This window comes from Oryzias melastigma, linkage group LG22 (assembly GCF_002922805.2).
Source record: "Oryzias melastigma strain HK-1 linkage group LG22, ASM292280v2, whole genome shotgun sequence".
In the NCBI taxonomy this organism is placed as follows: domain Eukaryota; kingdom Metazoa; phylum Chordata; class Actinopteri; order Beloniformes; family Adrianichthyidae; genus Oryzias; species Oryzias melastigma.
The window spans coordinates 5,320,347-5,341,345 of record NC_050533.1 but is presented as its reverse complement, the minus strand read 5'-3'; the positions used below and the strand labels follow the sequence as shown (position 1 = coordinate 5,341,345).

At 38.0% G+C, this 20,999-nt stretch overlaps 1 protein-coding gene and 1 long non-coding RNA gene across 3 annotated transcripts in view; both read left to right on the top strand.

Annotated features, from left to right (window-relative positions):
• efna2a (ephrin-A2a) overlaps positions 1 to 20,999 on the top strand; it is a 136,055-nt gene that overhangs the window by 7,816 nt on the left and 107,240 nt on the right. The gene's annotated exons all lie outside the window — the stretch shown is intronic.
• On the top strand, positions 2,665 to 20,197 carry LOC118597986. The gene is made up of 2 exons (XR_004947018.1): positions 2,665 to 5,907; positions 19,929 to 20,197. It is a non-coding gene; the product is annotated as an uncharacterized LOC118597986 (long non-coding RNA).

The window sequence follows — 20,999 nt, the reverse complement described above, 5'->3', positions numbered from 1 at the left end:
ATGCAAACATATATTTTTTTGAAAGCAAATGAAGTTTGCAAACGCAAAATTATGTTTTGATAGCTAAAACATTTACAAAGCAAAAATATTTTTGAAAGCAAAAAAATAAGTTTGCAAATGCAAAAAATAGCTTTGTAATTTCAAAAATATTTTCCAAAATCAAAAAACATTTTGCAAATGCAAAAATATTTTTTATAAGCAAAAAATAGCTTTGTAATGTCAAAAATATTTTTGCAAAATCAAAAAACATTTTGCAAAAATGCAAAAATATTTTTCAAAAGCAAAAAAAATAGCGAAACAAAAATATTTTGTAAAGCAAAAAAAGTTATTGCAATTAAATATTTTAATTTTCAAATTATTGATTTTTAATCTTAACACTTCACAATTTGTTTGCAATTTAAAAAAAATATCTTATTACAGCGACTTTTTTGCAAAATGGTGGCACAAACATCCCTCCATACCGAGGTATTTGTGGGACACCTCTATGTGCAAACTGAACCTTGTTTTTTATTGAATTCTGCACACAAGTTTGCAGATGGAAACACAGAGCCCCCTCTGGCTCCCCGCCCGCCGACTCAAGCTCACAGGTGAGAGGCTTTGTTCACCCCGAGAAGCTAATGTGCTCAGTGCAACGGGCTCTCCTCTATGCACACTTGCAGACACACAACCGTCCAGAAGGATCGACCTTATCTAATCCCACGGTTTATCCTTCAAAAGACTTTCTTCCCCTTTCCGTCTTTGTTCCCCCTCTCCTCCTTCATCCCTGCTTCTTTGAGGAACTCCGTGTCAGTGGGAAGAGCCGAGGATTGTCGACGCTCTCCTCTCCTTCCTCGGGACCAAATCTATCTCCTTGGAGACACACGTGCACGCTCACATGCACGTGCTACACACATGAAGAGTTTCTGCACATAGACCCACGCAGTTGCTGTGTGTTTGTCGTGATATGTGCAGCATCTCTGCAGCCACACACACGCCTGTAATTTACATGTAAACTCCCATCCTCCCCTGCTCAGTTACTGTCAGTTTGCCAGACTTAAAGCGGCCCGGGGTTAAATCCTCTCTTCCCCTCCATCTTTCTTTGTGTCTCCCTATCCAGCTTTCATCTCGCTCTCTCTGATCTCCTCTGTCTTGTATCACGACTTCCCCCCCGCTGCACCTTCCTCCTCTCCTGGCGTTTGGGGTTGCGGCTTTTCTGTTCCGGGCTCAGCCGTTCTGGCTGTACGACCCGTTTTCAGTGCACCAGCCTACCGCTCATCGGTTTATGTTTGAGACACACCAGGTCAATGCGGGCGCTCAGCTCAGGCTGAAAGGATCCTCAGACTAATTAAAGTTGAGGTAACTATCCTGCAGATGATTTCTCCCAGCTCCACAGAGGAGACGCGCTTACATAACCTGATGATAGTCTGAAGATCTGAGTCACATCCAGCAGTGACTGGCAGGAAGAGGTCATCTGTATTGGAGTTGGAGGGAATGCACCATGGCAACAAGAATGTTTAATCATTTAACCAGTGTAGTTATTACTTTTAAGCATTTGATTCCAGTAAATTAAAGCAGATTTATGAGCAACGATTCATATCATGATTACATAAATCTGACATGATTGCATCAGAATCCTTTGTCAAATTAAAAAATCTTTTTCCAAGCATCCTGATGAATTTATTACAACACATTTTCCTTTGAATTTGACTTTTTTCTCAAAAAGAAATAATAAAATCTCCCACATCAGAACTTTTTAGGGATATGAAAACATTTTCAGAACTTCAAAAGTCTTTACTGTAAAAGTCTGATGCACCATCAGACTTTTACAGTAAAGCGATGCAAATCTCATAAATCTTAGCTCTATGTTGATATGTGAAAGACCACCAAATCTGAGTCCCTGATTGGTCAAAGTTCAGCTGGTTTAATTTCCAAGTCGCATTCAAACCTGTAGAGCCCAAAAACAGACTTAAAAACGTGCTTGAAAGTGAGAGTTTTGAAGGCAAAATCTTAAAAAAAAAAACATTTGAATAGACTTTTACTGAAAGTTCTTGCTTGGGTTAACTTACCATCAAGATAATAAAGTCAAAATATTTTCTTTTTTTTTATTTTTCTCCCCACAAAACCCTTTACTTTACCTAAAAGATGGAAATTTTTATAGAACGTTTTTAACTCAGAATTTTCAGAAACAAGTTTTTAGTTTTCAGAAAAGTTTAGAACTTTCAGATTAAAACCACTTTCACACTGCGCTTTTTGGTTTGCACCACGGTTCATTTCTTTGTCTAGTTTGTTTTGGAAAAAGTTAGCATTTCTACTTGTCATGCAGAAAGACGTGATGTCCTCTGAGAGCAGGGCTGTCTGAATCTACTAATTCCAAAATCGAGTGCACTCGAAATTTCCCAGAAGTCTTTGTGAAAAACTAGCGTGCACTGATGGTCACTAGATTAGCGAATATAGACCACAATGCATTGCGGTTGAACAATTTTGAACAAAAAAAAAACGTTTTTAAATGTGAAATTTCAATAAACCAATCACATTTTCACCATCAGAACACAGTGGAGTCATAAATATATGTAAAAAGGTTTGTTTTTATTTGATTTTCATGAAATCGTGACCTCATATCCGGTCTTTAGACAAACTAAAGAAATGTAGTGAGCATGGTGTTCGAATTACCTTTAAAATCCAGCGCACTATATCATTTTTTAGTAGTTAGGGGTTAGGGGGGGAATTCGGACAAAGCCTATGGTTGCAGGGATGCACAGAAAACATTTAGCCAGTGAGATTGCGCTAATGTTAGCTTAGCTAACATGATCCGTCCTCGGTGTTATCCTTCTCAGTCACAACGTGCTTCCTCTTCAGGTGTTCATGCATCGCTGTAGTGCTACTGAACACAAGTTCTGCCTTGCATTGAACACTTTTGTCTTTTATTTTATTTTTTTGTGTGTTTTCCACTTTTAAGCTCCGCTAGCATGTCGTTATGGTACTTGAGTCTTCCTGTAACATCACTACTGACCCGGATTAGCACCATGTGTGTCAAAGACAATAGCAGCATTAGAAAGTGCTCACTGTAGTTTTGAGGGAAAAAAAACGACTAATTGACTATTAATTATAGTTAATAATCGGATCCCAGAAATAAGCCTGAATTCTCCCCAAATTTAAAGAACCTAAAAAAAGATTTCTTCTTTTCCTCAAAACAAAAATGAGAAATGTGTTTAGGCCTGATGCAAACGGAAATATTATTGAGTCATGACTTTACGGAAAAAGATTTTTTTTTTTTACATTTTCAGTCATTTAAAGATGGATGAATCCGTGTGGGGAACCTGAGCTGTCCTCGGCATGCAGGCTGTCTTACTTAACAGCAAGCCAGTAATTACATCAGAGCTCCTGCTGCTGTGCTGATCCGTCAGCCGAGAAGCTGTCCTACTCCAAATTATACTTTAATGTAGTTAATGATCATGTCTGATGAAGTTTGTTTACCTAACTTCCTTCCTGTGTTCGCCGATGTCGACTGAAAGTTTGGAAAACTCCTTTCCGACGACGGAGAGGAGGATGACCTTCATCCTTTGGTGATGCTCAGACTCGCACCAACCAGATTTGAATGTTTCACTCTGCTGGTTTGTCTTTGTGGCTGTGCCATCTTTTCAATGTCAAAACAGAAATTATTCATCAAGATCATAGCTCAGAATGAGAATCTGTGTCTCTTTTTTTTCTCGTAGTCAACTTGCCAAAAAATCTTTGACCTCCGGGGCAAATGAAATCTGATGCATTTCTCACAGATCGCTCCTTTGCCTCCACATTTTCCTCCGTGCCCCGAAAGTGCCTGCTGGAAAATATCATTTGATCTGCCCACAGGAGTGGAATGATCTGTTTAGCACGTCGGCAGCATGGAGTGGAATTAGTAATGCAATATGAAGCGTTTAGTTAACTTCTCCCCACGTTTGATTGTTCACGCCGTGCAGCAGGTTGAGCGAGGATTGTGTGCCGCCGCTTCTGTTGCCGTCTTCCGCCTAATGAGGTTTGGTGATGATAATGACTGTAGCAGCGATGATGATGATGATGATGATGATGTAAGGGCTCCAAAACAACCCGAGGAGATCCCGGGAGTTGTTGTTTGAATGAAGAGAGAATGAAGCCAGCCTGGAGACAAAGAGGCAGAGCGGCGTGGGTCTTTAGAGGCGACAGGCCAGCAGGCGGGATGAAAGAACGATGGAGGGGATACCGGCCCGGAATATGAAAGATTCCAGGCTGCAGCTGATAAGTTGCGAGCAACAGGCATTGTCATTCCCGCTCCATCCCTGGTTCTGCTCCTCTCTAATACCGATCCTCAGGTCTCAGCTGGATGGGCTGATTGTTTGACTGAGCAGAAAAGGGTTTTTTCTCCCACTTGTTTGGCAGAAATCCTGATTAAATTCCCCACAACCCTCTTTTTTATTTTTAAATCAGCTGGAGGCGGATAATTCCACAAACACTCCTGCGCAGATTTTCCAGGGAGAAGATGAAACAAATTCCTGAAAATGTTCAAAAGTCAAGTTTTTAGTGTTTTAAAAAAATCAAATAACCCACAGCGTCGGAGAATTACAGATACATTTCAGAGTCTAGAGTTTCAGCAAAATATCTTGGAATGAGATCATTTGACCCACTTTTAATCAGTAAAAATCCTACCAAGTCAGTTTTATATGACTGCAGTTTTACAAAGTGTTACGTAAAGATTTTAGATTCACGCAGAACTCAAATAAATTAATTAAGTCAATTTAATTATTAGTAACTGTATGACTTCAAATCTGTCCAGTTTTCAGCCATAGACCTGTTTGAGTTCTACTGATTTCAGTTCTGAAAGCTCGTCTAAAAATGTAAATATTTATATTTTTTTCAGTCTGAAAGAAAAAAGTGGTTGCAAAGCAAGCCCAAATCATGACCCTTCCACTGCCGTGCTTTGTTTTTGAGGAGTTTTTGCTCAAAGCAAAAGAAAAAAAAAAAGTCACTGAGCAAATTTTCTTTTTATTTTGTGGATATTTATGTGTGTAGTCCTAAATAATCAATGGACAAGCAACATTTTTCTGAGAGGGCTTGTGCATCTTATAACTGTCTTAATCCTTTAACCCTTGAACTATCTTTGGCAAGTTTACATTAAAATTAATGTCATCGGGACCCCATGAGAGAGCACAAGGGTTAAACACAGGATGTATTTTATTTTGAAAGGAACTTGAATGTGCTATTGTCAAAAGGGAAAGAATGCACATTTGTTATATACAGAAAAACTCAATTGTAGAGAACATTCCAAAGCTATATTTTATAGATAAATGTCTTAATATTCTCAAAAACATAAATAAAGTGTGTTTTTTCTAAAAATGAGGAGAAACTTTGGAGTTTTTTTCTGAGTTTCGGTCAGTAAGAACCTGGACCAAATGATTCTTTTAGTGAAGAAGGTTGCAGACCTGGTTTAAAACATTAATTTCAGACATTTTTTTTTTTTTATTAGCTCAATGAAAGTTTATTGGTCTGAGGTTAAATTTAACTAATCCTAAACTTAAAGTTTTGGTAAATTTTGACATTTTCTTATTCAAACACTTTTTTAACTTTGTTTACATTTTTTTTTATTTCCCTTTCCACAATAAAGAAAGATAGAAGTTCCAGGTGGAAAAAAATAAAAGAAAACAGTCAAGGATTGCGTTAAAAAAATTGGCTTAGTGACAAAACAAAAATCTTAGAATCAGTTTTTGCACAATCAGCTGAAGCAGAAACAGCTGTGATGATTGACAGCTGAATCCTGAAATGTTTGTGTGGGAAAAAAAACCTCAAAAATGGTCACAAAGTAAACTTGGAGGTGGTGGTTTACTGCAGAGACGAGGACAAAGACAAAAAGGAAGAAGAACCAACACATTCAAGTCTGCAGAGAGAGCAGCAGTAATCCAGGCTGGGCGGTCTCAGCAGGTGAGTGGAGGAAAACCAAATCTGAAGCTGCTTCTCAGTGAGCGACACCACTGACATTTAAAACACCCCCCTACCCTGTTTTCCACTTTGCATCTTTGCAAGCGACACCAGACTTCACAAGCTGACCCCAACTACTTTAATGTCAACAACCGCTTTGATTTTCCTAAACTTTTCCCCCCAGAAAACAATTTGGCCCCCGTCTGCATGTGTATTCATGCACAGCGGGCGGGTTTGTCCTCGCCGGCCGGCAGAGACCATCACAGAGTAGTTGGCCCGAGTTCCTGGGAGCGTGGGCACCTGCTCGACCACTTTTTCATCTGCATCCAAAAACATCCCCAGCAGACTCTCGCACGAGCGGAAAAGTCAAACAAAAGACGGAGAGGGAATCATTTGCATTGTAATCCATCAGAGGGGGGTCCAGCCGGTTCTGGACGCCCCACTGCCTGCGCTTCATCCAGAATGGGGGGCTCCATAAACAAACCCCCTCATTTGACTGTATGCTAATAGGACCCCATAAAGCCAAACTAACAGATGTTGCAACACTTGCATGATTTTGCTGCTGCTTAATTCAGCGACAGGAGCTGCTAACTATTCTCTGAGGTGTCCGTCTACATGCCAGCGTCAGGATCAGAGCCTTTTTTCTTCACAAAGGCAATATTCCTTCTGGCCAGCAGCTAAATAATCCTCACCTCAGGTCTAATCCTGAGCTAATGCAAAGCGAGACTCCTGAAGGCTGTATATGAGAAAACCAGCCACTAATCGGATGTGCCTCCAGAGGAGGAGCACGACAGGTGGTGGTGGCATTGATCCTTTTGATATGATGAAGGTGAAGCTGATGGCTCTGGTGATGATGAACATACGGACGAGGAGAAGTTAATGACAACGTCTGTCACCGCGGGTCCTTCTAGGCAGGACATCCGTCTCCCCTTCCAGCTCCATCGCAGTAAACACATAAATTAAAAGTTTACTTCACGCTAACACGCCTGCAATAACTCAAACTCACACAGGAGCAGCTATTTCTACTTCCTCAACACCTCGTCTTGTTTATTAGTTTTTTTTTCTCCTTTTTCTTGCATTTTGTATGCACAATATAGCATTTTGTATAAATAAGTTAGGATTTTAAGAGGACAAGTTAATATTTTGCCTGCAGAAATGAGCATTTTGTTTGCATAAATTAGCATTTTAAGTGCACAAGTTAGCATTTAAAGTGCACAAGTTAGCATTTAAAGTGCACAAGTTAGCATTTAAAGTGCACAAGTTAGCATTTTGGATGCACAAATTTGCATTTTGGATGCACAAGTTCTCATTTTGTTTGCAAAAGTTAACATTTTGCATTTTGTACACACAAGTTAGCACTTTGGATTCACCAGTTAGCATTTTGGACGCACAAGTTAGCGTTTTGGTTGCAAAAGTTAGCATTTTGTATGCACAAGTTAGCATTTTAGATGCACAAGTTAGCATTTTGTACGCACAAGTCAGGATTTTAAATGCACCAGTTAGCATTTTGGACGCACAAGTTAGCATTTTAAGAGCAAAAGTTAGCATTTTGTATGCACAACTTTGCATTGTAAGAGCACAAGCTAGCATCTTGGACGCACAAGTTAGCGTTTTGGTTGCACAAGTGAGCATTTTAGACGCACAAGTTAGTATTTTAAGAGCACAAGTTGGTATTTTAATAGGACAAGGTAGCATTCTGCCTACAGAATTTAGCATTTTGCTTGCACAAGTTGGCATTTTGTATGCACAACTTAGCATTGTAAGAGCACAAGTTAGCATTATGTATGCACAAGTTAGCATTGTAAGAGCACAAGTTAGCATTTGGGACGCACAACTTAGCATTGTAAAAACACGTTAGCATTTTAAGAGGACAAGCTAGCATTATGCCAACAGAATCTAGCATTTTGCTTGCACAAATTAGCATTTTGTACGCACTAGTTAGCATTTTAAATTAACAAGTTAGCGTTTTGGAAGTTAGCGTTTTGGATACATAAGTTGGCATTTTGTACGCAAAAGTTAGCATTTTGGATGCACAAGCTACCATTTAGGATGCACAAATTAGCATTTTGTACACACAAGTTCGTGTTTTGGTTGCACAAATTAGCATTTTAAGATAAAAGGTTAGCATTTTACCTTCAGAAATTATCATTTTGCCTGCACAACTTTGCATGTTGTACACACAACTTAGCATTTTGTGTAAACAAGTTAGCATTTTCTATGAACAAGTTAGCATTTTGCAAGCACAACTTAGCATTTTGTACATACAAGTTAGCATTTTAAGAGGACAAGTTAGAATCTTGTTTGCGTAAGTTTGCATTTTGTAAACTGAAGTTATTATTTTGTGGATTTTAGTTAGTATTCTGTGCTCACAAATTGCTATTTTTTTTATTTTTTTGTTTAAGAGCACCTGGTGGCAGACAAGATGGTGGCTGAAAATCTTTAGCCACTAATGATTATCCGGTCTTGGACTTTCTTTTGGCGAATGATTTTCAGTCGCCATCTTTTCTGCCACCAGGCCCCCTTCCAGTTGGGTTTCGAGCACATAAGTTAGCATTTTAAATGCACAAGTTTAAATATTGTGTCTTTTTTTTTAATGTCATGTTTAGGGCTCTGTCATTTTCAAATTAAGAGAAGCATCCATTTTTTCCCATAACATCAACTTAATTTTTTTATTTTTTCAGTTGAATCTAATTATTTTTCGGGCCACAACCTCAATGCTTTGTTTGTTTGTTTGTTTTTTTACTCCTTTTTCTGCTTTTAGAATTGTCTTCCTCACATTTGGCCCAACCAAATCCTTTTTTATTTTATTAATTTTTTCTTTTTTCCTTTGGGGGGTGTATTTACATAAAAGAAATCAGCAGTGATCACCACGATGCTGCTGGAGAGGTTCACGAGGAAGATGAGGGTAATGAAAACGGCGGGAAACATAATGGTAGTGATTAAAACTATAATGAAGAAAATTGAGGCTGTGATGAAGATGATGGCTGGAGTTGATGTTTTCATTTGATGTTGATTATATTAACGCAGACGATGATGGGCGTGTTTGAGGAGGAGATAAGAAGAATGAAAGGATGCGGTTACCATGGAGAAAATTCATTATTATAAACAGTTTTCTTAAACACAAACTTGATGACTTTCATGAAATGTCACTTATGTGTGAACTTTTCAAAAAGTTTCTTCATAAGAATTTAAATAAATTAATACGTTGTTGTTCAGCTAATGATTTAGACACGATGACGGCTGAGAGAGATGATTGCAGAAATGAGACTTATGAAGGTGATTATCATCATTTGTTTCAATGATGATAATTCCGAGATGTGGAAACAAGGAGGAAAATCAATTTACCCCCAAAAATGTCATCAAGTATTTCCATTTTTTTAATCCATCAGTTTTGGTCTTTTCTTTTTTTTTGCCAATAAGTGATCACATCTCACCAGGCTTCACATTCTTCCTTTTGTGTTTGAACGATGTTCTACTGTAGAATCCAAGTGCTCTTCAAGTCATGAGCTGATGGTTATTTGTAGGTCTTGAAGCTAAATGTGACTCCAAACCATTGTACTACTACAGGGGTCTGCAACCTTTTATCTCTCCATGGTGGCTCTTTGGACAAACACAAAATAAGTCATGGAGACTGCTGACCCGTGTTGACGGTCTGAGTCAAACGCTAACAAAAACTACCTAAAGAAAACAAATAAACAAAGCCAGCAAACTAAGACTACCAAACCCCAAACTAAAATAACAAAACCCAGCAGTATAAGACTGCTGAGGACAAAGAGGAAAAAAGAACCAAAATGGCATTTTTTTTAAAGTACGGATTACCTAATTAGCATTTATTTAGTTTAGACGAGTTAAATCTATAAATTGATGTCTGAGGTGCACATGGATCATAAACTATGTAGGTTTTTACATCCTGTTGACCTAAAGACGTCTTGTTTGCTCATCACTACCTCCAGAATGAACAGATTTTGTATGAAAAACAACATTTTGGTAAAAACTTTGATCTTTTATGAGTTAAAAGCACATTTTATCTTATGCTGCACAACATTGGTTACTAGCTGTTCAGAGCTGCACTGAGATGATCCACAGAACATCTTTTGAGAGATAGTAGTTTTTTTTTAATATTTTTTCTTTTGTCCATGCCAAGAAATAGACATAATTCATTTTGAAAATGGGCCCAAATGGCTCTTTTACTGTTAAAGGTTGCTGACCCCTGTTTTTTTTTTTATTTATTTTTTTTTTCTATGCAGTGTTAATAAACGCTCTGCAGGTCATTGCAACCCAGAGTTTGGCAACCTGACGCTCCAAAGCCACGTTTTATCACAGATACTTGTTGTATCTGATCCCATATTTGGATAAGAGTGCAAAAAACCATTAAAATACTGAGTGCAGATAAAGCATAATTATAGATGTAATGTGAAAAAAGATGAGAATATAACCTAATTGATTAGTACCACTGACAGACGTGATATTGACGAATCGTAGCAGTTTCACCAGAGTGATTAGAAGACTGATGGGAGTAATGATCGCTAATGATAAGATTGATAAGTGCGTGATTTGTACCAGGAAAATGAACATAATTATGTCAAGGATAGAATAGTTTGAAGACAATGATGACAAAGAAGAAAGGGGCATGATGAGTCACCCTACCTCTTGAGGTGGTTCATGAGCAGAGAATCAGAGCAGTCCATTAAGATCCCTCCCCTCTGTTACCTCTCCGTGGAAAATAAAATGAGAAAATTATTAGTTTTTTTTTTTCTCTTAGCTTCTTTTCTTCCATTTGGAATAGAAAATGGGGAGATTTTCTGCTGATGAGATTCATTCTTTGAGGCATTAGCCCCAACGCCGCCCCGCCGGGCTGTTGGGACGCAAATGAGAGGGAGATTGCTCATTTCGTCTATTGTGTCCACCCTTTTTCATATTCTGAGAGTGTGTGTGTGGACTTCTTTGAGCATTTCATGTGGGTGTTCAGGTGCAGCCTCGGAGCGTGTAAGTGTGTTGGCTTCAGTAGAAAAATAAAAGATACTTACAGCAGTTTGAAGAGCCTAATCAAAGGCTGGGGAATTTTCTGCGCCTCTTACGTGGTTCTGGCCAACTGCCGGACTTCCATTCGCTCTGTTTCTCCCTCCTCATCACCTGTTTTCTTGTTGTATCACTGAACGGCTGCAGGAAGGCCCTGTTCTTTGCCCAGCTTTCTGTTGACATATTTCACTGAGGTTGCACCAGAAGGTGCGGCTCCACGCCGTTGGATGTTCGGACACAAGCGAGCGACGCGAAGCTCGATGTGGCGTCAATCCTTCAAAAGTTCTGGATTATCTTTGTCAGAATGTGAACCAGAACCTGAGATTCATAGAAGAGAAGGGAACAATCAATCAGAAAGGTAAAGGCGGTGGAGTGAAAGTGAGACGTGGATGAAGAGCGGAAGAAGTGGTGAATGTGAGAGAAAATTGACAGGAGGTGTGTACGGCTGTCTCCGGCTGCAGTGAGGAGTATGGGCTGTGGCATCCGCTGGTGGAGCTGCATACTGTCTGTTTGATCAAACGCACTTCAAACACCCTCGCTGATTTCCTCTCGCAGAGAGTTTCAAGTCGAAGCAGCGCACGTTTTCACCTTCTTCTGAGTGCAGCCGTGCCTCCTTCGCTGGTGAAGTGGGTCAGTCTGAACAATGCAAACACAGTAACACTTAACGGACACAAAACTGCAGAGTCAAGACGGAACAAACAACCAAGTGAGCCGAACTTCTCCAATAATTCATGGTTATCTCCCGAAGATGCTTTAATATGAGGGTAATTATAGGGAAAGGTCAGTTATGAAAAGCCGATAATCAGAAATGATTAAAAAATATTATTAGGAGGAGGATCTACCATATGAATGACATCATCAAAAACATTCAAAGGTCATACATGTATCGTCAATTCTTTCATTATCTTCCATTCTTCATTTTAGAAGAATATAAAAAATACGTTGTTCCCACGTAGTTTACTTATCAAATACTTAAATATTATGTGTATTTATGTGCATATCGAAATACAAAGCAAGCAGCCTTCCATTTAAATCTTCAAGTAATCCTTCACTCTACTCCACCGCTGATCAAAAACCTGCATTCTCTATGACACTGAAAAAATACATTTTTGAAATCAAAAATTAGTATTTTGTGAGCAGAAATTGCTTTTTTGTGGCCACAAATAAGCATTTTTTGCACACATGTCACTATATTGTGCTAACAAATTAGCATTCCATGCGAATTACTATTTTTATGGCCACTAATGAGCATTTTGTATGCACAACTTAGCATTTTGCTCGTACAAATTAGTATTTCACCTGCACAAGTTAGCATCTTGCGAGGATCAGTTAGTATCTTGCATGCACACATTAGCATTTTGAATGCACAAGTTAGCATTTTATATGCACAAGTTAGCATCAGCTTTTTGTATTTGAAAGTTAGCATTAGCATTTTAAATGTACAAGTTAGCCTTTTGTATGCAAAAGTTAGCATTTTACGAGGACAAGTTAGCATCTTGCGAGGGTAAGTTACCATTTTGCGTGCACAAGTTAGCATTTGCGTTTTGTATTTGAAAGTTAGCATTAGCATTTTGAATGTACAAGTTATCCCTTTGTATGCAAAAGTTAGCATTTTACGAGGACAAGTTAGCATCTTGCGAGGATAAGTTAGCAATTTTGCATGCAAAAGTTAGCATTTTACGAGGATAAGTTAGCATCTTGCGAGGGTACGTTAGCATTATGTATGCAAAAGTTAGCATTTTACGAGGAAAAGTTAGCATCTTGCGAGGATAAGTTAACATTTTGTGTGCAAAAGTTAGCATTTTGTATGCAAAAGTTAGCATTTTATGAGGACAAGTTAGCATCTTGCGAGGATAAGTTAACATTTTGTGTGCAAAAGTTAGCATTTTATGAGGACAAGTTAGCATCTTGCAAGGATAAGTTAACATTTTGTGTGTACAAGTTAGCATTTGGTACACACCAAATGCTAATTTGAGGGATTACATATGTTTGTCTCTTCCAGCACTTTGCTTTTCTACATATGAAAATTACAGTCCTTTTTTTCCATGACATCAACAATTTTTTGTTTAATTTAATCTAATTATTTTTCTGGCTACAGCTAATACAGTTTGAATATCTAATTGCTTATACAGTAGTTTCCAATAAGAATCCCATTTTTAATCTGTCTGGCTGAAATAAAAAATAAGGGTTAAATAAAAAAAATTTATTATTTCTTTTTGAAAATGTCATTAGTATTCCGAGTAAAATCAGCAATGTATTATCTCCTTTGTATTTCCAATGGAATTCTCTCCATTTTTACACAATTGATCTGATTATTTTCAATGATTGTACTGGATTCTAATTCCCATTTTCTTTAAGTTTTATAAGTTGTAGCCTACACAGTGACAGTCTTCTGTAAAGCTGACAAAAAAGGTTATAATTTGGAAAACGTTTTTCTAAAGGTATAATTAATAAAATTAAAATAAGTTCTTAAATAAATTTAAGAACTGTTCTATGGTTTTTGGAATTTTGGAAATCCTTTTTCTCATAGTTTGTGATTTAATTTCTAAAGTGTAAATATCCATAAAAATCTTTTGAAGGCAGAACCTTTATGTTCCTGCAAGATTTACCTCAAATAGTTGATTTATAATAAAAAGACTTCAGTCTGTTAAACCCTACATCCCAGAACGATGGGGAGAAATCCACATCGTCTTCTGTCCGGATGGCTCCACAGATTGAGTCTGGATCTTTGAACATTTTTTTAACTTTTAACCAACTTTTAACTTTGATCCTTATTTTTGTGAGAAATTACAAAAGTTATAAAAAGTAATTATTTATGAATTACTTTGAAGCTCGTACCAATTGTTCTACTTTTTAAGTTTGATTAAAGAATCCCCTTTTAATGCATAAATTCTCTTTTTATAAAGTTCAGTCATGTTTAGGGATTAAACATTCTTGCTTTAACAAGCTCAGCTAAGAAAAAAATAGCAGGAAAATGATCATATTTACTTTATTTGTATATAAATTCCTTTTATATTAACTTCTAGGGTGTTTAATGTGAATGAATAGATCCATGGCATAACTGCAGGGAGGGTTCTTGGATTTGGTCAATAATCAAATTTTTCCTCTCAGACTTAATAGCTGTGGACATTAGATACCAATAAAATAAGGAGCAGTTGATACAAAGAAATTGTGGCCATCAAGAAGAAAGATCTGCGGTTTTGAATCTAAGAGGAGATCAATAGCTGATTAATAAAACAACACAATGCCGGTTAATTTGGAAGGTTATTTGTTGTTTCCATGAAAACAAATATGTGACAGATCGATAAGGACTTCTGCTGCCGGTGCAAAATGCAGACGATAGTTTGAGGTTTTTCTGGACAGATGAAGCAATAAAATCTCCTTTTCCACCGAATGAAGACAAAAAAAAAAGTGTTTATTAAATCAAAAGTTGCAGCCGTGTCATTAAAAATTCACAGTAATCCATCATTGTAATAGAAGCAAAAAAAATCAACAGATTTTTAGGAAAAAAAAACTGACAACCTTACTTTTTATGGTTATTTTTCACCAAATAAGTGCAAAAAAGAACCAACAATTGACCAGTTCTTGTTTAGACTAAAATAGTCTTCTCTCTTTGAAATCAGAAGTAGCACCTCACACAATGAGCTATATAAGCTAGAATTGCTACGCTAGTTGTTGCGTACGCTGAATTGGACGCCATATTGGATAGGGCAAAACGTCTGCAAAATGCTGAATCTCTACGAGAGAAAACCGTCTCCATGGTGTCGAGTGGATGCCTGTGTCCTTCAGCCAGAGGTGGGGTCCACTTGTGCATTCGTCCCGCGGCGGTACGTTGCCACATGTGTCCCACATGTTTTCCAACCAATCTGCCATTGAAGCTCCTTATTGTCCAAACACACCTGATCCAGGTGATCAGCAGCAGATAGGACTGGGTTTCTGGAAAACCAGCAGGATGTCGGCCCTCGAGGCCTGGAGTTCAACGTCCCTCTGCTAACCCATGTGTGATTGATTATTTCCCTATCCAATATGGCATCACTCTTTACGTGATGCTTCACTCTTAGCATGCTAGCGTAGCGTCTCTAGCAATAGAACTCACTGACCTCACAAACCCAAGCTAGCATTAGCATAGCAAACAAAGCTAGCGAGCAATATCTAAGGGAGCTAAGATAAGGAAAATGAAGACGTTAACGGATCTATTTGATTAAAAGTGGATGCAACAGAATTGGAGACTGGAGAGAAAAATGCTCTGAGAGCATGTTAAAAACATGATTTTCTTTGGAGTAAGTCTTTAAAACTATTTTCAAGCATTCTTTTCTCTACTATTTGGTTTGGTACCTTCTTTTTTTGTCAGAAACTACCTGTTTTAGTGTTTTGTGTGTGGATGATGGAGGCCCACATAAGGCCTCATCTGAAAGTATAATTTCTTCACTCGACGTGTGCTAAATCCTTTTTTAGGACTGTATCCTTGAAAACATTTCAAAAGATAAACGATGTCAAAAGTCATCATGCATTTACCCAGATAAAGTTTTGTGGACCTTCCTGTTCTTGTAGCTCCGCCCCCTGCTCCTCTGTGAGCTCCTGTCCTCCTTAGAACTCCCCAGCCATGATTTTCACCTCCATTAGGTTATACACCATTAATCGCTCCCCACATCTACTTCACCTCATGTCGGCCTTTCGCCCGTTGCGACGCGTTTCTGCGTCTTAAAGATCCGCGACTCCAGAGAGCTCATTAGTGTCATTAGCAGAGAACAGTCACAGAACCTTTCTTCTCTCGCTCCTCTCATTTCGTACATTACCGGGCCTCCTGCACAGACGGATTAACTCCTCGCTCCTGCAGATTCATCTGCTCGTCCTGCACCGCTTTGTCCGACCGTGCTCGCTGCGTTTTTGGCTTTCATTCAGCTCATTGTGATGTGTGTGAACCGATGCTCTTGAAGGTCGCTGCTGGCTCCCTTTAGCCCGGCTCGGCTCAGTTCCCTTAAAAAAAGGAACTTTTCCAGATTGAATGGGGCTGCTTTTAATCAGGCTCGTATTGTCTCGTTTGATCTGCCCTGATTTTGCCTTGAATTAAGTCTTTGTAAGCAAACTGAGCTGAATGTCACATGAAAGATTGAGTGAGAACATTACTGCAGATTAGATTGATGAATTATTGATCAGTGAGGTGAGAAGTCTGCTGGGAGTAGATCAGACATGGGCGGCGGGGAGATGTTTGGGTTGCGCGCACATGTGCGCTGGAGTGTGCTGCTGAGATCAAACGATAGTTTGTTTGCATTTTATGATCAAGGCGAAGTGCAGCATGAGCTCATGTGTTCTGCTGAGAATCAGAAAATCTGAGCGTGCCAGTCGGACCTGCACTAAGTGATTACTCAGCCCGCCGGTAATGGAAAGTCCTGTGGATGGCGATCCTTTAGACGGGCGTTTGGGGGGGAGAAATCTCCACCAATACGCACAGAATATGAAGCAGCAGATTTTTATCTCGTTTTCTATCACATGAACTAAAAGCTCGTGTTTCATGCACTTAAACGATTCAGACTTCAATCACCATTTTGGGTTATTTTTATGGTTGCCAACTTCTCTTTAAGTTGTTTCACATTTCTTCCACTTTCAAACCCCTAAATGTGGAAAGTTTTAGACAAAACTGAACTTTTTCTGATGGAAACGTTTCACACCTTGGCAATAGTCTCAACTGCTTTCAGCAAAAAATGGGAGGTGGCCTACATGAGATATCAAGATCGTAGAAAGCCTGTGGTGGCAAAATGCGAATGCAGTTTTTTTTTCTGCGAGCAACAGGTCATAGCAAACACTTAAAGTCCCCCATGGCAATTTTTATTTTAATTTTTTTAAAAAGCGTTCCAAGTAGTGTTTTAATCATGATTATGACGTTTTTAATCCAGATCCCACAACCTAAATGTCTTAAAAATCAATTTTTCATGTTGATCTGAAGCTTCAGTCTGAAAATATCCTCTGAGGGGGCGTGGCTTTTGGAGGTGAGCGGCGCCTAGGACCCCTCTGTCTAATTATAGTGTCTCCAATGTCTGGCTAGCGCAGGGGTCTGCAACCTGTGGCTCTTTTATCTCTCCATTGTGGCTCTCAGGGTGAAGAAAAATAAAGAATGGTAATTTTCAAACAATTTAGAGTTCTATTTTCGCAACATGCTAACGTTTTTGCTAGTTTCTTGTCTACTGGGGTTTTTAGGCTAATTTAGAGTTTAGCTTCTATTGTAGCAACAGGGTAACATTTTTCGACTAGTTTTCTGAGGAATTTTATGCTAATTTGGCGTTTAGCTAATATTTTAGCAAAATGCTCATGTTTTTAGCTAATCTGGTATCTACTGAAGTGTCTGGGATAATTTAGAACTTAGCTTCTATTTTAGCCACATGCTAACATTTTTGAGGAATTACTGAGGAATTTTCAGCTATTTTGGAGTTCAGCTAATAATCAAGCAACAAGCTAGCTTTTTGTAAAGGCTAATTTGGCCTCTTATTACTTTTTGATGCTAATTTGGAGTTTAGCTAATATTTTAGCAATATATGCTAACATTTTTGGCTACTTTGTTATCTACTTGAGTTTTTAGGCTAATTTAGAGTTTAGCTTTTCTTTTAGCAACATGCTAACATTTTTGGCTGATTTAATTTACTGAGGAATTTTATGCTAATTTGGAGTTCAGCTAGTAATTGAGTAATGAGCTAGATTTTTCGCTAATTTGGCCTCTACTAAAGGTAAAAGGTAAAGATACGGTTCCTACTAGGTTTTGATCAGTAGAAAACAAGCCCAAATGGCTCTTTTACTTTTAAAGGTTGCCGACCCCTAGACTAGCGTATATCTACACAAAAATGTCTAGTTTTGTTTTGAGCTGGACGTCAGCTCGGATGAGGAAGTTGAGAGTACCGAACTTTCACCGATCCTTTCCAACTGCGGTCAAATGAGCCGCCGTTCACATTTCCGTGGTCACATCAAGAAGCTCCGTGGAGTCTGGTGGAGATTTTCCAGCGTTCTCAGTCCTGCTACCGTAAGTATTGGATGAAACTCACACCAAAAATCCAGTGATGCTGATTTGACCACAGAAATGTGAACGGCGGCTCATTTGACTGCAGTCAATGTGAAGATACCATCTTCTCTTCTCCAGAACCTGAACTAGACACACTAGGAACAGATGAGGGTTTAGTGCATGTGCAGCAGAGCTAAAGAATGATCATTAATTCAGAGTCTGTCTGTGACAGTTTAATTGACAGCGATTTAAAAGGAAAAATACTCAGAAATACAGGAATTTTCCTCACTGAGAAGGAGGGTCTAAGAGCAGGGATTCCAGGTTAACTTAGTTTAGTTTAGCAACCAGCTACTGTTTATATTTTATGACTGACTTTATGTTTTTGTACAGTTATCGGTAAGCCACTGAGACGATTGAGACCAAGATAGAATGTGACTTTTTTCCTACACTTTCACAGTCTGTGCTCCCATCTGAACCCTCCAAATCTCTGTCAAATGGAACAGAATACAGTGTTCTCTTTCCACACTGCAGTTCACCTCTTTAAGTCTCGCTGATTCTTTAAGAGTTACTTTACTGCTTTTTTTTTCTTATTAACAGCGAACCTATTCTGTGCCCTGATTGGCTTATCAATCAATCTCATCATGCGGTGTCTCCTGTGCAGAAACACGCAGCTCTCCAGATCTCCACAAATCATTGATCATGATCAGATCTTTGTTTTCTTTCTATAAAACTGGACTTATTTTTCTACAAAGGTTTAAACAAGAAATTAAAGTGTGGAAATGTTCATGTTTGTCTGAGAAAAGTGTAAAGTTTGTGGTGAGGAGTTTCATATCTGTAATCTCAATTTGCAGATTTGACCTCCACGAGTTATTTTTAGAAGAAACGAGGGAAAAAAAGTTTACGTTTTTTTTTTGTTTTGTTTACATATTAGTTCCGAACAGCACAGCTGCTCATTTTAATTTATTAAATAGTGTCGCAAATCCTCTCTTGCTTTCTTTTACCTCACTGAAGAATTTCAGAACAAAAGTGTTTGAGAGATCAATGTCAGGATACGGTTCCAACATGAGGAATAAACTGGATAAGGAAGTTAAAGATACAAAAACAATGTCTGCCTTTAAAAGTGTTAAGGGGGAGATGTTAAGCAAATATTAGAGATAATATGTAAAAAAAAAACTTATAGTGAATGCCACTGGACCTAGTTTAGGTCAATAGAATTAAATGAGGGTTCATGTAGACAATGGTTTATGTAAATATGTATTTATTTTTGTTTATATGTCCTTAATATTTATGTAAAAGATAATGTCCTTGATATATTTGATTTAATTTAGTTGATTTAGCAATAGGAACAGATAATATAAGTTTTCTACTTAATTTATTAACAGTTTTTTTCTTATTTAGTATTATTTCGATTATACGTATTGTAACTAAATTAAATAACATTTAATTTAAAAAAATGTCTATAACCGATCCATACTCATCAAAAACAGATGCTTTGTAAAACATTTCTTAAAGAACAACAGAGAATTGCTCAAGCCTACAAATTGTTCCCGGTCTCAAATCAGAGAAGAAAAAACAAGAAAAATTTTGGGGAAGCCCTGACTTAAACAACACATAAGGGTATATAAGGGTACATCGTATGGATTTTTCACTTTTTTTCAGCCCCCACAAATTATTGACGAAGTTTGTGTGGACATCCTACAAACTCGCCCTTTAAAATAACATTAAAAATGCCTGGCAAATATTCCTTCTGGAATATTCTATAAATGGGAATCATGTTATGCACAATTTGCTTGAAAATTCAAAATGTTGTGTCTTGGTGAAAAAACAGTGAATGTCTGCGTAAAAACTGTTTACATCAACAATCCAATCAACTTTTAATCAAGACGTAAACTGTGACTTGTTCTAATTGATTGAGCAGAAAAGAAGTCTGTAATTTTCTTCTTTTTTGTCTAAGATACTTTTATCTGCTTTTATATGCAGAGTTACAACGTAAAACTGTTGTCATTTCATTCAACAGATTTAAGGTCTAGAAGAAACTCGAAGTCCAATCAACAAATCATCAGGCAAGCAATTCGGAATCAACCTTGGAACTTGCAAAATGCCGGCAGAAGTCTTGACAATCAAATGAGTTTTCCTTGTAGCGCTAAAACCTGCAGACAGCGAGCAGTTGTTGCATCTGCTGACTGACAGCAAACAAGAACTCACAACAAGAGAGATGTCATCCTAAAGGAGAGGAGAGGAAGACTAGATTCCTGCAGAAGGATCATTCAACGATGGAATCGGGACCAAAAAAAAAAAATACTTTAAAAATACAGCTAGCAGAAAATATAACAAAAAAAACACTGGAGTCCTTCTGTCAAGGCAAAAAAAAATCCTTAAAAATGTTTGAAAAGTAGGAATCCTAACAAACTATAAAGGAAAATAAATAAGACCAGTTTTTCCTCAAGAAAAAAGTGCTAAAAACTAGATTTACATTGTTGAGCAAATGGATGCAGAACAGCCTCAATTGAAGATTCTGATGCTGTTTTTCCACCATTAAAGACGGCTGCACCTCTGCAGACTCCACCACCGTAAGAGCATTTTAACAGCTCAGTGTAGCACAGACATGATGGATGAAATTGAGTCTTAAGCCCTTCACTTGTAACCTTAGGTCACTGCAATGTCTGCATTTCCATGGAAACCTCCATCATTAGACACCAGTTTGTCATTCTGTGCGAGTATTCCACTTCCATCACAATTATGAGCGAAGTTTGGACGAGAATTTGCTCTGAAACCAAACCGAAACTGAGAGATTTTTACTCTTCTCCTCCGTGTCCTCTGATCACACGACCCACTTTCTTAAAAAGCTTATTATGTGATCATGTTAGGCTTACAAATCTGTGTGTAAATGAGCCAGCAGTTTTACTTTTTTGAGGTTTTGGTGTTAATCTGCAGTTTGGAAGTCAGCAAAATAAATATGATGAATTTTGGGGAAGAATTCTGCTTTTTTTTCCTCAAATGTTGTGTATTAGGGAGCAAAATTCATATTTAAAAGCTCTATATTTAAAAAAATATGTCAAAGTAGTCCAAAACTTGTGAAAAAATAGCA